This window comes from Schistocerca piceifrons, chromosome 4 (genome assembly GCF_021461385.2).
Source record: "Schistocerca piceifrons isolate TAMUIC-IGC-003096 chromosome 4, iqSchPice1.1, whole genome shotgun sequence".
Classification (NCBI taxonomy): domain Eukaryota; kingdom Metazoa; phylum Arthropoda; class Insecta; order Orthoptera; family Acrididae; genus Schistocerca; species Schistocerca piceifrons.
Genome location: NC_060141.1, coordinates 121312576 through 121327812, shown reverse-complemented (window position 1 = coordinate 121327812; position 15237 = coordinate 121312576). Strand labels below are relative to the sequence as shown.

Sequence of the window (15237 nt, the reverse complement as noted above, 5' to 3'; positions counted from 1 at the left end):
TCTTATGCCTAATAGTGATACAGTCAGAAATGAAGTAAGGGAACTGAATAGATTTTTAAATCTAAGATGACTCTAATTTCTGTGCAGAATTTGATGTACTAAAGAAGAGGCCGCAAAGATTTTCCTTAGCAGTCTCTTGCCATTGTTTCGCTAATGAGACAATTCCTCTCCTTTTTTTTTTTTTTTTTTTTTTTTTTTTTTTTATTGTAAGCGGCGGTAGCGCGCACAAAAGCAAGCCATGCCTCGAGCGGCAACAGGCCATAAACATGCAGTATCAGAATGCAACAAACAATGCATGACACAGTACAGTAATGTATTTTCAGCTTAGAGTGATGTAAACACCTATAACAAAGAAAATGGCACTTATCATATCAAAGCAAAATAAGCAATCGATTCAAACCAGACGAAGCACGTGAAAAAGGAATGGTACCCATGTAAATATGGACGAAGCACCTGACGCATACCAATGGCTGCATGGTTAAGTTTAACTGCTAAGCTTACGACTCGAACCAAACTACTGTAGCTCTATCGTCATTCACTCGACCTAAATTGTGTCTCATATTACAATGGACCAACTTTGTTTCGATCTGGAGGTGCGGCCTAAAACTTCCCTCTCCTCTTGAATTTTAAGTCTCAAATTTCAGGTGCGGCTTAGATTCGGGAAATTTTTTTTTTCCTTTATTTCGAGTCTCACTTTTCAGGTGCGGCTTAGATTCGAGAAAGTACGGTATTCGTGAGCAGCAACACCAGCCCAGTTATCATATGCACCAAGGACCAGAATCATACCCACATATTCATCATTTGTTCATGCCATATGTCTGCCACACTAGTTTAGAGGTTTGCAATGAGAAAATTCGATACGTTTATGCATATATATTGAAGTCTGTCATCAGCGTGGTACTCTTCACACAACTAATCCCTGTCTGCGGACAGTGCATACAGTATAAACACGCCGTCAGTCCTGGGTGCTACATTACCTCACTCATAGATACCGTTCTGCATGGTTCATCCCGACACCGTTAATTGTGAAGTGTTCAGTTTCGAAGTACACTGTTTCCCTGATGGTAATTGATATGATGTTTCCACAATCCCATTGATAGAATAATAATAATAATAATAATAATACTTTGAGATATGCACTAAACAGCATGTGGTTACCAGACTTATTGTTGAAATGCATAACTAGTGAGACCACGGTGATAACACATACAAATAGTAACCAAGTTTGGACATATTTGCAAAAAATGCTAGTCCTACTGGTAATGTAAGCCCCTAACAAAAGGTAATGGACCTGAACAAGGCAAGAATAATAGTTGGTACTAATCTATGGGACCATTGGAGAAGGGTACAAAGAAAACAGGTTTGGCATCTAGTAGATGAAGTGGTGTGAATAAATTCATGCCCACAATGTGGGAAGGGCTTCTTTCAAAGCTGACCAATCTTCCATTTCTACGATTGTGGTATGTAACTGCAAATGGTTTCTACAGGACCCGCTGCAATCGCTGTTGACAATAAAGATGCCAGATACTGTACCACCTGGACTACATTTACCAAATAAAAAACATATGCCCCTCAACCCGGGATCGAACCATTGATCTTCTGCATGCTAACCCAAAACTCTATCCACTTCACCAACTGTGCAGCACAACTAATTGATCCTGACAGTGTTGTTGTGGTCTTCAGTCCTGAGACTGGTTTGATGTAGCTCTCCATGCTACTCTATCCTGTGCAAGCTTCTTCATCTCCCATTACCTACTGCAGCCTACATCCTTCTGAATCTGCTTAGTGTATTCATCTCTTGGTCTCCCTTTTCGATTTTTACCCTCCACGCTCCCCACCAGTACTAAATTGGTGATCCCTTGATGCCTCAGAATGTGTCCTACCAACCGATCCATTCTTCTAGTCAAGTTGTGCCACAAATTCCTCTCCTCCCCAGTTCAATTCAGCACCACCTCATTAGTTACATGATCTACCCATCTAATCTTCAGCATTCTTCTGTAGCACCACATTTCGAAAGCTTCTATTCTCTTCTTGTCTAAACTATTTATCGTCCACGTTTCCCTTCCATACATGGCTACACTCCACACAAATACTTTCAGAAACGACTTCCTGACATTTAAATCTATACTCGATGTTAACAAATTTCTCTTCTTCAGAAACGCTTTCCTTGCCATTGCCAGTCTACATTTTATATCCTCTCTACTTCGACCATCATCAGTTATTTTGCTCCCCAAAGAACCAAACTCCTTTACTACTTTAAGTGTCTCATTTCCTAATCTGATTCCCTCAGCATCACCCGATTTAATTAGACTACATTCCATTATCCTTGTTTTGCTTTTGTTGATGTTCATCTTATACCCTCCTTTCAAGACACTGTCCATTCTGTTCAACTGCTCTTCCAAGTCCTTTGCTGTCTCTGGCAGAATTACAATGTCGTCGGTGAACCTCAAAATTTTTATTTCTTCTCCATGGGTTTTAATACCTCCTCCGAACTTTTCTTTTGTTTCCTTTACTGCTTGCTGAATATACAGATTGAATAACATTGGGGATAGGCTACAACCCTGTCTCACTCCCTTCCCAATCACTGCTACCTTTTCATACCCCTCGACTCTTATAACTGCCATTTGCTTTCTGTACAAATTGTAAGTAGCCTTTTGCTCCCTGTATTTTAGCCCTGCCACCTTCAGAATTTGAAAGAGAGTATTCCAGTCAGCATTGTCAAAAGCTTTCTCTATAGTTATAATACATGTGGTTACAGTGTTGCCAGATTGCCACTCTTTAACATCCTTTTTCTGCTGGATGTACTCGCCGCACGAAATTCTGTGACAGACATTTTTTTATTGCTGCAGTGTGAGTTGTCGCACTGTGAAGCCGGAGTGCGCAAATTTCTCTGGATTCCACCCCTCCTTTCACAATGACCACTTTTTCAGATTTCACCAGTCCATGTTCCTCACAAACCTAGTACTGCAAAAACACAGTTCTAAGGCACAGGCATCCAAGAACCATCTCTGCTCCCTCTGCGAGATACTGCTACTGTGCAATCTCTGTGCCATACATGACATCTCTAAAATTGAATCCCTTGCTATCCAGCACCTGGAAAAGTATTCCAGACACTACCTCCATAAGTTACCCAACTTGCTGCTTATGGGGCACCACTATCCAACCCCTATCCTATCCACAGTGTTCCTCCTCATAGCACCCAGATCCTGCCTAGTGGACCTTTTCAACTTACCACATCCACCAAAACTCCCTACCAACACTCCTAATCCAAATCCAGAGCCATAATAATCCTGAACACCAAAATCCTCAGCCACACACAAGTTTCAATCCTATCCAAAGGCATCACCTTTGGCCCTATACCCAAATTTAACCATGTTGACTTCTCAAAAACCTACTCCCTTTCTCCAGATCCCTTCCTAAAAACACCAAACATTCTGCAGAGGAGAGACAGCCATACACAGGCTCAAAACTAATCCTGATCTAATCATCCTCTCTGCAGATGAAGGCTCCACTGCTGTCATTATGAGTTGCAGTGACTACCTGGTAGAATGCTTCTGCCAGTTGTCTGACTCATCCACCTACAAACTCTGCCAGAGTGATCCCATCCCAGAAGTCAAACATAATCTCTAGTCACTGCTTAAAGCCTTAGTTCCTTCCCAGAACCTTTGTCCTAAATCCATTTCCCTGCTCACGCATATGACACCCTGCCCACCCACATTCTACATGCTCCTCAAAAGTCACAAACCCAACAATACTGGACACCCCTTTGTAGTTGGTTAGTGTGTCTCCACTGAAAGGATTACAACCCTCATTAACCAGCACCTCAAATCAACTGCTGTAATCTAGCCTCCCACATCAATAATACCAACCATTTCTTTCACCAACTCCCCACCATCCCCACCCCTTTACCTTCTGGTTCCCTACTGGCCACTGTTGATGCCACTTCCCTATACACAAACATCTGTCATGCCTATGGCCTCGCCAAAATTGAACACTACCTTTGCCAACGTTGTTCAAACTGCAAACCCACTGCCTCATTCCTCATACACCTAACTAAATATATTCTAACACATAACTACTTCTCCTTTGAAGGGAAAGTATACAAACAAATCCAAAGCACAACCATGGGCACCAGTGTGGCTGCCTCCTATTCCAACCTGTTTATGGGTCATGTAGAGGAAACCTTCATAGTCCCCCAAAACCCCAAACCCTGGTCTGGTTCAGGTTCATAGATGATATCTTTATGATCTGGACACGGGCCAACACACATTTTCATTCACAGCCTCAACACCTTCTCACCCTTATACTTCACTGGTCCTCCACAACCTAGTCTGCCACCTGCCTGGACGTTGACCCCATCCTCTCTGATGGCTCCATCCACACCTTTGCCCACATTAAACCCACCAATCACCACAAAATCCCTCCCATATAGCATTTCCATACAGGTATGGCATATCTGCAGTGACAAGGACTTCCTTGCTCAGTATGCTGTAAGTCTCACCAAGGCCTTTACAGACAGGCTCTATCCCCTGGACCTAGTCCACAAATTGATTTCCTGTGCCATTTCCCCAGCCAATCCCAGTCTCCCACCTCCCCCAAAAGCCAGCTACAAAAGAGTGCACCTTTAGTCACCCAATACCAGCCCAGACTGGAAAAACTAAAACACATCCTTCATTATGGCTTTGATTATCTATCATCATGTCCTGAAGTGAGGGACATACTACTCAACACCCTTCCCACTTCTTATAAATAGTGTTCCATCATCCACCCAACCTCTGCAACTATAGTCCATCCATATTCCACTTCCAATCCCAAATCCTTGCCACAGGGAGATTTTCCCAACCCCCCCCCCCCCCCACACACACACACACAGCACTTCCCCTTCTCCTCCTGTCACAGGTTTAGATGACCCCCATCAAAAGGCAGGCCACCTGTGAAAGCAACCATATCATATATCAGCTCTGCTGCAACCATTGCACAGTTTTTTTTATATTAGTAAGACTACCACATAGCTGTTCACCAAGATCAACAGCCACAACCAAACTGTGGCCAAGAGCAAAGTATGACACAACATGCAGCTGAACATAAAATGCTTGATTTCAGTGGCTGCTTCACAACCCAGCCTATTTGGACCTTCCACTCCACCACCAGATTCTCTAAACTGTGCAGGTGTGAGTTTTCCTCAACACATTCTGTGCTCCTGAAATTATCCTGGCCTCATCCTATGGTAATCTACTTTCTCCACATCCTCCACCCAACACCCTCTATCCTGACACCACCTCCCTTCTCATGTCTCATCACCCTCATTGTGTGCTGGCCTCTGCCAATGCACCTGCCTGTCCTTTCGCCTTCCCTGCTCCTCTCCTTTTCTGCTCCGTGCTCCCTCTTCTTTCTCCCATACCCCATCTCCCGACACTGCACTTGGCAGTCTCATAAGGTCACCATCTATTTCCTGCATACCCCACCAGACAAAGCTCTTCTCTCACCCCACCCTTACCCTGCTATCCCTCACCCTTCCCTGCACCACTCCAGATTGCTGTTCACGTGACAGTCACATTTCAGTTGGAGCTACCTGTAGCAGTAGTGGTCATGTGTGCATGAGGTGTACATGCTTGTGTGAATGTTTTTTTTTTTTTTTTTTCTTTGCTGAAGAAGGCTTTGGCTGAAAGCTATAACATGCAACAGTCTTTTCATTGTGCCTGTCTGCAATTCAATGGGTCATGTTTATGGTAAGTAGTAGTCTGTCCATTTCCTAATATTGCTAACCACAGGGAAAGGATAGATAGCTATTCATCACACAAAGGATGCAATGAATCACAGATAGGCACAGTGAAAAATGAAAAAGAATGCTAGAAATATAACTCACACACAAGCACAACTCACACTCACATGTGGCCACTGTCATCTCCAGCTGTTAAGGTCTAACTGCAGCTGCATCTGAAGTGAGCACCACTCTTTGCTGGGGTGGGTAGTGGGGGTACAGAAGAGGTAGAGGTATTGAGTAGGAAGGGGAAAGGATAGCAGCGTCAGGGAGCATTCAGGAATGTGATGTGGGCAGGATAGGACTGCTGTGTGCGGTATTAGAGTGTGTGGTGTGAGGGGGGGGGGGGGGGGGGGGGGAGGAAGGTGTAGAAAGGCCACAGGACTATATATACAGGTGCACTGGTAAGATGGAAGGTCACTGAAATGAAATGGGAGCAAGGGAAGGGGATAAGTAGGTGGAGGACACGGACTAGCGAAGGTTGAGGCCAGGGGGTTACAGGAATGGAGGATATGTTGCTGAGAGAGTTCCCACCAGTGTATTTCAGAAATGCTAGTGTTAGTATTACAGCTCCAGGTGGTATCTAACTAAACGTCCAATCACTGTATGGTGCCCAAAGTCCAAAGAGGGCCCAGTAATACTGGTGTGGTACAAAATAATAATATGGCTTTATGTATGAAAAAAGAAAGAAACTGAAAAGTATTCTCGTAAAGAGATAACATACTGAATAGGAAGCTAAAAGTTTTCATATAATAATACTATAATGAATATTTTGCTAGTTAAAGAAATTATTATTTTCTAATGTGCATTTAGTATTTACTTTTTAATGGAGGGAAAACTGAATGATTGCACATTGGTTGCTCTGAAATTTGTGACAAAGAAAGGAGCGGATTACAGTCAATTTCAGATAAGACAGTCACGAAATTAAATGAATATTGCATCATGATCAAAGGATCACAGTCAGTTATGCTTGTGTTTTGACTCCAGAGGTTTCTTAGAGCATCTGTTGAGTTCTCCTTTGAATATTTTGGTTTAATTTAATGCAATAGAAACCCATCATTCCCAGGGGACTAAGCTTCGTGGATTTAGTTGCTAAGTGACCGCTTGACATAGCATGACAACATTAACAATGTATTATTTCACGTGTACATCACAGAAATATGTCAGAAGTCCAAGTTACTGGTGAAGATTTAATATGTACTGCTGGTTCAACTTTTCCTTACCTGCCAGTGTACGTTTATTTTATGGATACATATATAAAGGCCCTTGTTAATGATCAAACTTGTTTGTCAAATTTATTCTTACATAGTCAAATTTATTCTTACATAGTCAAGGATTTGTCAAACAAGCCCATACAAATACCGACAAAATTTGTCAATTTAACCTCACCGTTGGAGAATAAGCTATTTGTGTACCTAGTCTGCTGTATTTTGACACTAATGGAAATGGTTAAAAATGCAGATAAAGCATTTATAACATTGACTCTGGCACTGCGTTTAAGGAAGAAGAAGAAGAAACAACAAGATGCTTCTCCAGGGCATGGCTTAAAATGAGGGGGAAATATACACACATAAACCTGTTAAAGGAAATGTTACACTTGGAACCTGGCAATTACATCAACTTTCTGCAAATGGACAGAGAAACTTTAATAACTTGTGAAGAGTTACTTCACCTTCACATTGAAAAAGAAGACACAAGTATGCGAAAGTTTATTCTCCTCCACTTGGTCCTCCAATGAGATTTCACTAAAATCCCACAACATGCAGTCTACATCGTCTGTGGAAGAACCGGAGAACAACGATCTTTTTTTTTTATTGCACTGTCACATGCTTGCTGTGCGTAGGATATTGATTTTCTTCTTAATCTCTCCTTACGTAATATGTGGGAACTTTGTGACAGTAAACAATATCACTGGTGGTCAACTGAGACCACGCACGAGTGATCTCTGACAAACAGTGTGGCTAATGTCTTCAACCAGTGCAGACGTAGCTCTACTGTACCAACTTTGCATGTTTCACACGTCTGGAGCGCAATTCTCGAATTCTCGTACTATGATATCCAGTGTTATGAATAACATCCTAAATGCACCTCAGGTTGTCAAAGTTATAGTGGAACTCTTTATGACAGTAGACAATGATGCCGAACACTGGAGTGTCTTAGACAACCTACTCTGTGACTGCTCAACAGACTCCACTCTGCCAGCAAACTGGTCTACTTTCAAGCCATTACAAACTGACCGATTGGATTCTTGTTCATTCTCTTTGGCCGAAGTGTCACCCGTACCTTGTATAAAAGTCATTCGCTCCAGGTCTCATGCATCTGGCTGTATTATCCTCTGACTCACCTACTGCACATGAAGTTGTGCCCTGCATGGAACCAAACTGCACAACTGCTCTTCCTCTACAGATGTTGCTGTGGCAACCTTTTGGCCTGAGGACTCATCTTAAGCTGGATCAACCATGCCTGTTGTTCACCATCATGGAGAAAATTTTTGCTCTGTGTGATGTTGTCAGTGGCAGGGAAAAATTCATCACTCTGTTAGTCACTTGGGTGAACACATGGATACAGTCAGCAAAATCATCCTTGAGCAATCTCAACCCTTAAATACAAGGCTGCTAAAACAGCCCTCCTCCTCCACCTCTCCTGCTCCCAGGAAGAACAGTTACACCACATAGTACATGGCGAAGATTTAAAGGACAGAACTCCATCATAACTATGGTGGCGGTTATGCACTCGAATAGACTTGCACCTCATGCCCGACTATACATGATGAATATTATGGGTTGCCACGCTGTCTCACAAGTTCAGCTACGTTTGGTTACCCATGAGCAAAAGCCACTAGAACACGCCTCAAACTTGCAGATAGAATATTTGCATCATTCAACATTCACAATGTATTAATATGCAGACAACAATGGCATTCAGTCTTACTTGCAACCAACCTCTAGCCTTCCACGAACCGAGCCAATCTTGCCAGATCTCTAGTGACACATCACTGCCGCCAGCCACAGTGATGACCTATGCGCTGTCACAACAAACTCCTGTCCACCAGCTGCTCCTGCAAAGAACTGCTTCTGCTGGATCCTCACACAATTCAGTGATTTAGCTCACAACTGTTGCCTGCCACGCAACTACCCACACTCGATGCAATGTGAACTAAAGCATGCATGCTATCTAATCTGCTTAGGCACTCGTAACGACGACATCAGCTCTCTAATGCCTTGCTCTCATCATAACAACAGGCTTTTCGTTCTCAGCCATGTCAGCAGCTAGTACTTCCTTGTCGACGCAAGCCTAGAAGTCAGAACTTGGCTGCCCTCTTCTCCATCCCTGATGCCTGCTTGCTCAGCCATGTTTTGATGATGTTTTCATCAGGACATTCATTGTTATAGATGCTAGTGAGGCAGTACTTGGCGCACACACTTCCGTTGAAACTTCCGCTGGGTTCCCAACCTGTATAGTGTCATTTTGACTCACACAGCTTGTGGCCGCTCTGCCACAGGTGTCACTGACAACACCCTTTCAGTGGCTCTCTGCAATGGCAACACTCACTTTACACAACAGCTTCTGCCATTTACTCAAATGGCCAACGGCTGCCGGTACCTTCAGGGCTGCCTTGACGCTATCGACCATATTCAGAAACTACAGCATCTCTACTTCGACTTGCATATGATGAACATCCATTTGCAACATGAAGATGACGCCATCCAGTATAGATCTCACAAGCTGAGGAAGCACCACCTCGACCAGCTTCATCGACTGCTCGACATCTCTAATCTTGAAGCTCTTTCGCCATCTGCGGATACACCTACACCATCAACGAACACAAAAATCAGTACCGCACTTTTTGTCCATTCTCTTCTGACATGTCTCCATGCTCCTCCCTGCAAGACTGGTTTGTGCAGTGTGGCATTAAAAACCGAACCATTCATGACATCAACACTACGTCCACCCCCACCCACCAGTATGGCACAGACTCTGTGTAGATTGCCACCAGATCTACTCAGGGTCGCTAAAGCAGCAGTTAATGAACTCTTACAGGATGGCATTGTGCTGCCCTCCATAGGTCCTCGGCTTCATCCATCAAATTAGTTTAAAAAGAAGATAGATCCATCTTATTGTGTGGTGATTACAGGACTCTCAAAGCTTTTATCATACTGGATAGCTACACAGTCCCAAACATCTAGGACTTAACTCATTATTTGGTGGACTCTTCCATGTTTCGTGTCATTCACTTCCAGAAAGCATATCTATAAATCCCTACATGCCTGGAGGATATCCACAAAACGTCTTTATCACACCTTCTGGTTTGTTTGAGTTTATGTTTCTGCCATATAGACTCGAGAACACCGTTCAAACGCAGCATTATTCAAGATATGATTCTGTTACACTTATCTTGACGGCAGTCTAATAAGATCATGCATGAGTGATCTCTGACAGACAGTGCAGCTAATGGATTCAACCAGTGCCCATGTAGCTGTTTTGTACCAACCTTTTTTTATAATAATGTGTCCACTTATTCAAACATGGGTTGTGTTACTATACATTCCACGTCCCATCTAAAATTGAGCACTACAAATATATGTTCAGGAAATATGTAAAACCTCTACCATTTCAGTAACTGCCAGTGCTATTTTGTTTTCATCAGTTATCATAGTTTCTGTAGTTGTTGACACTCGTGAGACAGTGACATAAATTGTAATAAAAATATTGTTCGTTAAACATCAACACAAATAACATTCGCCATCTTGTCAAATTTTCTGGCATGCATATCAAATATGCCCAACATTTCACAAACAGTCAAATGTCACTGTGCATGGTCATATACAGGATGTCCCACATAAAATCAGTATGCCTCACACCCAAGATTCAAGTAACAATGAACTAAATAAAATAAACTGATGTTAGTAACATTAAAATAGGTAGTCACCTGTTTATAAGAGACGCTGGAACTGGTGGCCATGGGCATTCAGGCATCGCTGACTTTGTGTGATGACGTTACCAGCAACAGGCTGTAATTCTGCAGGCATGTTGTTGTTAATTTCTTAAGCAATGTTCCATTTAAGATTGTCTGTGGTGAGGTTTGTGAGCATACACATCGGTTTTTAGTGTGTCCCATAAATAAAAGTCACACGAAGTCAAGTCCGGGGACCTTGTGGGCCAGAGGCCTCTACTGGCAACCCAATCTTCATGGAACATGTTGGTGATGTGGGCCATACTTTGGTTGGATGTGTGAGCTGTTGCTCCATCTTGTTGGAATAAGACATAGAGCTTCTCTGTATCTTTTAATTTGCTTTGGAAGAGTCAATGATTTCTAGGTATCTGGCACTGTTTAAGGTGTAAGTGAAAAATATGGGGCCGATAAAGTGCATGCTGGACAATATGCACCAAACATTTATCTTCTCTGAGAGGAGGAGTTCTTCATGCAGAATATATGTGTTGGACTGCGACCAGTATCTGCAGTTCTGGGAGTTTACATAACCTGACAAATGAAACCTGGCCTCGTTAACATAAAGTAAAGAAAGGTGTCCAAGCAACCATTACCAATTCATGTTAACAACCAGTTATAATACTGAACTCTTTTTTTTCCCTTATCCTCAAATTTCAACTTTTGCACCACACTCACATGGCAGGCTTTTAATTTCATATCCTTTAGTACACAATGATATGATGTACAAGATACATCAGCCTGCTGCAATAACGTCCTTACCGACTTGGTGGGACTCATAATGTCCTCGCAAATTCTGTCTATAGTTTCAGGAGTCCTCACTGTCGATCGCCAATTCCTCTGCTCATTTTGAATGTCCTACAGCCCTCAATTTCCTGTACAGATCGTGGAGAGTGCTGATCTTGGGGATTTTTTACCAGGATACTTCTCTTGAAACATTTCCTTACATTCCTTGATGGGGCCTGTCTTTATGTCACACTCCACGACATCAATTCAGTGTTCTAATGCAGACTCCTCCATTACTTCTTACAACAGACGCGCTGACACGCAGCTACACTGAACTTCCCAATAAAATGCAGTGTCCATGTCGCTAACTTTCGAGACGGTGTTGCCACTTCACAAGCAATTCGAGTAGGGATGATTATGTGGGACACCCTGTATTTGGTGAACATATTAAAACACAAATTGTTTGATCATTTATAGGGTCCTTATTATTTCTTTTTTATTTATTTCTTTCCTTTTGTGACAAGCCCATAAGGATAGGGAATATGTCTTCTTTTAAGTTGTAGATGACGATCCGTATGCTCTTTCTAAACATATCAATACATGGGAAATAATGGTATAAAGAAGAAAATTGTCATACCAGATCACAGTTACATTATACATAAACTAAACATAAAGAATTAAAAATAAAAAACGCGTATCTACATAAGTTTTCAATCTTACATTATATTGATTCATATGCATATTTGCTAAGTTCTATGCGGCTTTTTCTCTACGACTAAAAGACACATCTGAAGTGTAAAATACCTTTTCCAGGATAAATGGGGTCAGAGGCTTCTTAAAATGGACTTGTTACCAAACTTACAGTTAACATCTGGAGGGATAGCATTTCAAACTTTTGTGTCAGTATACTGCACACACTCCAGCACCACGGCCAGACTTGCAATCACTGTGTAAATAATGCTTTCTCCTTGTATTGTGTTCGTGATATTATTTCTTTTGTACAACCCAGTATTTTTACCAATGAAACACGTAAGTTAAAATATAAATTGAGAAGTAGTAAAAGACTTTTTGGTTTCCAGAAAAGATTTGTACAACTACATTTAAAAGCAACACCACTCACTATTCATACAACACTTTTTGGACCAAGAATACTTTCATTGCTAGCAATTGATTTCCCCAAAATGTAAGTCCATGTCTTGAAGTGTAACACATCAGTTCATAAAAGTGACAAATTGCTATTGCGTCTGTTAACATCAAAAGATGATTGTCATTTGTGCACAGAAATTGCACAAGTCTGTAATGAATGAGAAAATGAATATTGTCTACAAATTTGTTCATATGTACGTGAAATCAGGAGACTCGACCCTGCTTTTCTACAAGACACCCGTAAATCAGGGTTACTTTGCGCCTTGAGGGGCCACACTGCGACTCTGCGTCGCATTCCGAACGACTTTTGAAACGTATCTACATACATATATCTGTGCATAGTGGCAGTGGTGTATTCCCTGCCGCCCACCCTTTCCATTTCACGCAGTTCTGCTGCGATGTGGGCGCCAAGGGTACTGTAGCGGTCTTCATGGACAGGCATGGTTCTGGCAGCATCAGCCATAGCCTGAAGTGTCCTGCTGGCCTCCTCCATGACGTTAGTTGCCACGTCTGGCGTGACTTTCCTCCTTTTAGTGGGAGGCCACTCTTGACGCAGGGGCTGTGGCTGTGCCTCGCTACATGCGACAGGCTCTTGCATCTCATGCTATAAAATAAAAGATAAATTAAAAGCCATTAGTTACGTACTTCCTTGCACATACATAAATCTTATTTATTTACAGGTACCCACAAGCAGAGGAGAGTGGGAGCAAATTGCAGAGGATTTCGAGAAGAAGTGGAACTGTTATAACACTATAGGAGCAATGGACGGAAAGCACATTCATATTAAATGTCCACAAGCTAGTGGATCTCACTTTTTCAATTATAAATCCTTCAACAGTATCATTTTATTTGCCATGGTAGATGCTTCCTACAAATTTTTGTATGTAGATGTAGGAACTAATGGGCGTGTTGGTGATGCTGGAGTGTTTTCAAAAAGCAAACTACGTGAGTGTCTCATTGACCGATCTATGCTCAACATTCCTGAAGGCAGGAAGCTTGGGAATATAAACATTACAACTCCAATGGTAGTACTGGCAGATGACGCTTTTCCTCTGAGTTATAACATTATGAAGCCATACCCCTTAAAAGGAATCACAAAAGAAGAAAAGGTTTTCAATTACCAACTGTCACGAGGGAGAAGATTAGTGGAGAGCAGCTTTGGCATTCTTGCAAGTCGTTTCAGGATTTTTCTTACTACCATTAATCTGCCTCCTGAAAAAGTTACCACAATAACACTGGCTGCCTGCACATTGCACAACTTGTTAACTGAGAGAAGAAAACACTTGTACACACGTCAGGAAACAGTGTCTGCCGTAGTAGGAGACTGCACTTATCTTGAGACACAAAGCACTGAGGACCTACAGCAAATGGAACCAATAGCTTGCCAAGCTGCTTCTGGACGTACAGTACACGGGAGAGCAGTTAGGGAATACTTTAAGACATTTTACAATGGCGCTGGGAAGGTGCCCTGGCAAGATAATCACATTTAGTAACGTAAAATGTAAACAAATGTACATACCGCAAACATTTCCTCAAACGTCGGTGTGGCACGTTCACTTCCAGTGCTCTCCAAATTGCACATACTCTCGTCGGCCTCTGTTGACTGGTCTAGAAATTTCAGCATTTGAAACCAGTACACTTATGGTGTATACGCCGCCTGCGCACTGGCTCCACTTTTGCTTTTATGCATCTGCAATATTAATAATGAAAATAATTTAAACTACTTGTAGGTTACGTAAACATTATTGTATGCTTCAAGTCGCTGCAGTGAACAAATTAATGCTAATCATTTGTATGACATGTAAACTTTACTTGCATAAATAAATATAAATATGTCAATACGTACTGTTGCTTTCTCGTAGGAGTAGCTAGTACGGAGGCCATTTATCTTCCTCTTTATATCCTCGGCCGTACATCCTGGCCGTATGTCACGGCTGATAATCTTTGCCATATTTTTATAACTCTCCAATCTTCTTAATCTGTTTTTATATTCAGGGTGCCTCACATTGTAAAGCGCCTCATCTGCTTCATACATTTCAATTAATTTTGTGGTAGACGCCACACACCAATTGTATTTAGCAGCCATGTTTACAAACACAAAAGATGACAGAACGCTCCAGCGATGCTGGCGCTCCGCGTGGTAACATTTCGCATTGCAGTGAACAGAAGACAAGCGATTTCTTTGATCAAATATACGGCCTCGGCCTAGATTTGATCAAATATTGGACGACATTTGTCAAAGATCCCTATTACACTATCAAATATCTTTGACAAAGATATTGGACAAAGAAATTTGATAGTGTAATACCGGCCGTAGGTATTTGCCATGTAAATAAAATTAAATAAATAAAATAATAACAATTTATCTTCATGAACATAAAGTGTATCGAACAGCTATTTACCTTCAGACAATGGTCCTTTAGTGCTTTATAAATTGCTTCACACGTTTCAGTCTGCAGCGGACATTAATGGACAGGTGGGATTTGCTGCATGCGAAAGCCCGTGCACAACCGTCCACCTCTGGATATATCCAGGTTGCCTTGCAGCAGGCTGGAATAGAGGATGAAGATTCCATTCCATAAATATATATGTGTGTATAATTTTTGTATGTCTCCAATCTTCTTAATCTATTTTTATAATCAGGGTGCCTCACATT

The 15237-nt window shown here is 41.9% G+C and overlaps 1 long non-coding RNA gene across 1 annotated transcript; it reads right to left on the bottom strand.

Annotated features, from left to right (window-relative positions):
• Positions 1–11894: 11894 nt before the first annotated feature.
• LOC124795428 lies at positions 11895–14619 on the bottom strand. The gene is made up of 3 exons (XR_007016691.1): positions 14428–14619; positions 14101–14271; positions 11895–13185 (listed from the first exon to the last, which is right to left on the bottom strand). It is a non-coding gene; the product is annotated as an uncharacterized LOC124795428 (long non-coding RNA).
• Between the last annotated feature and the right edge of the window lie 618 nt (positions 14620–15237).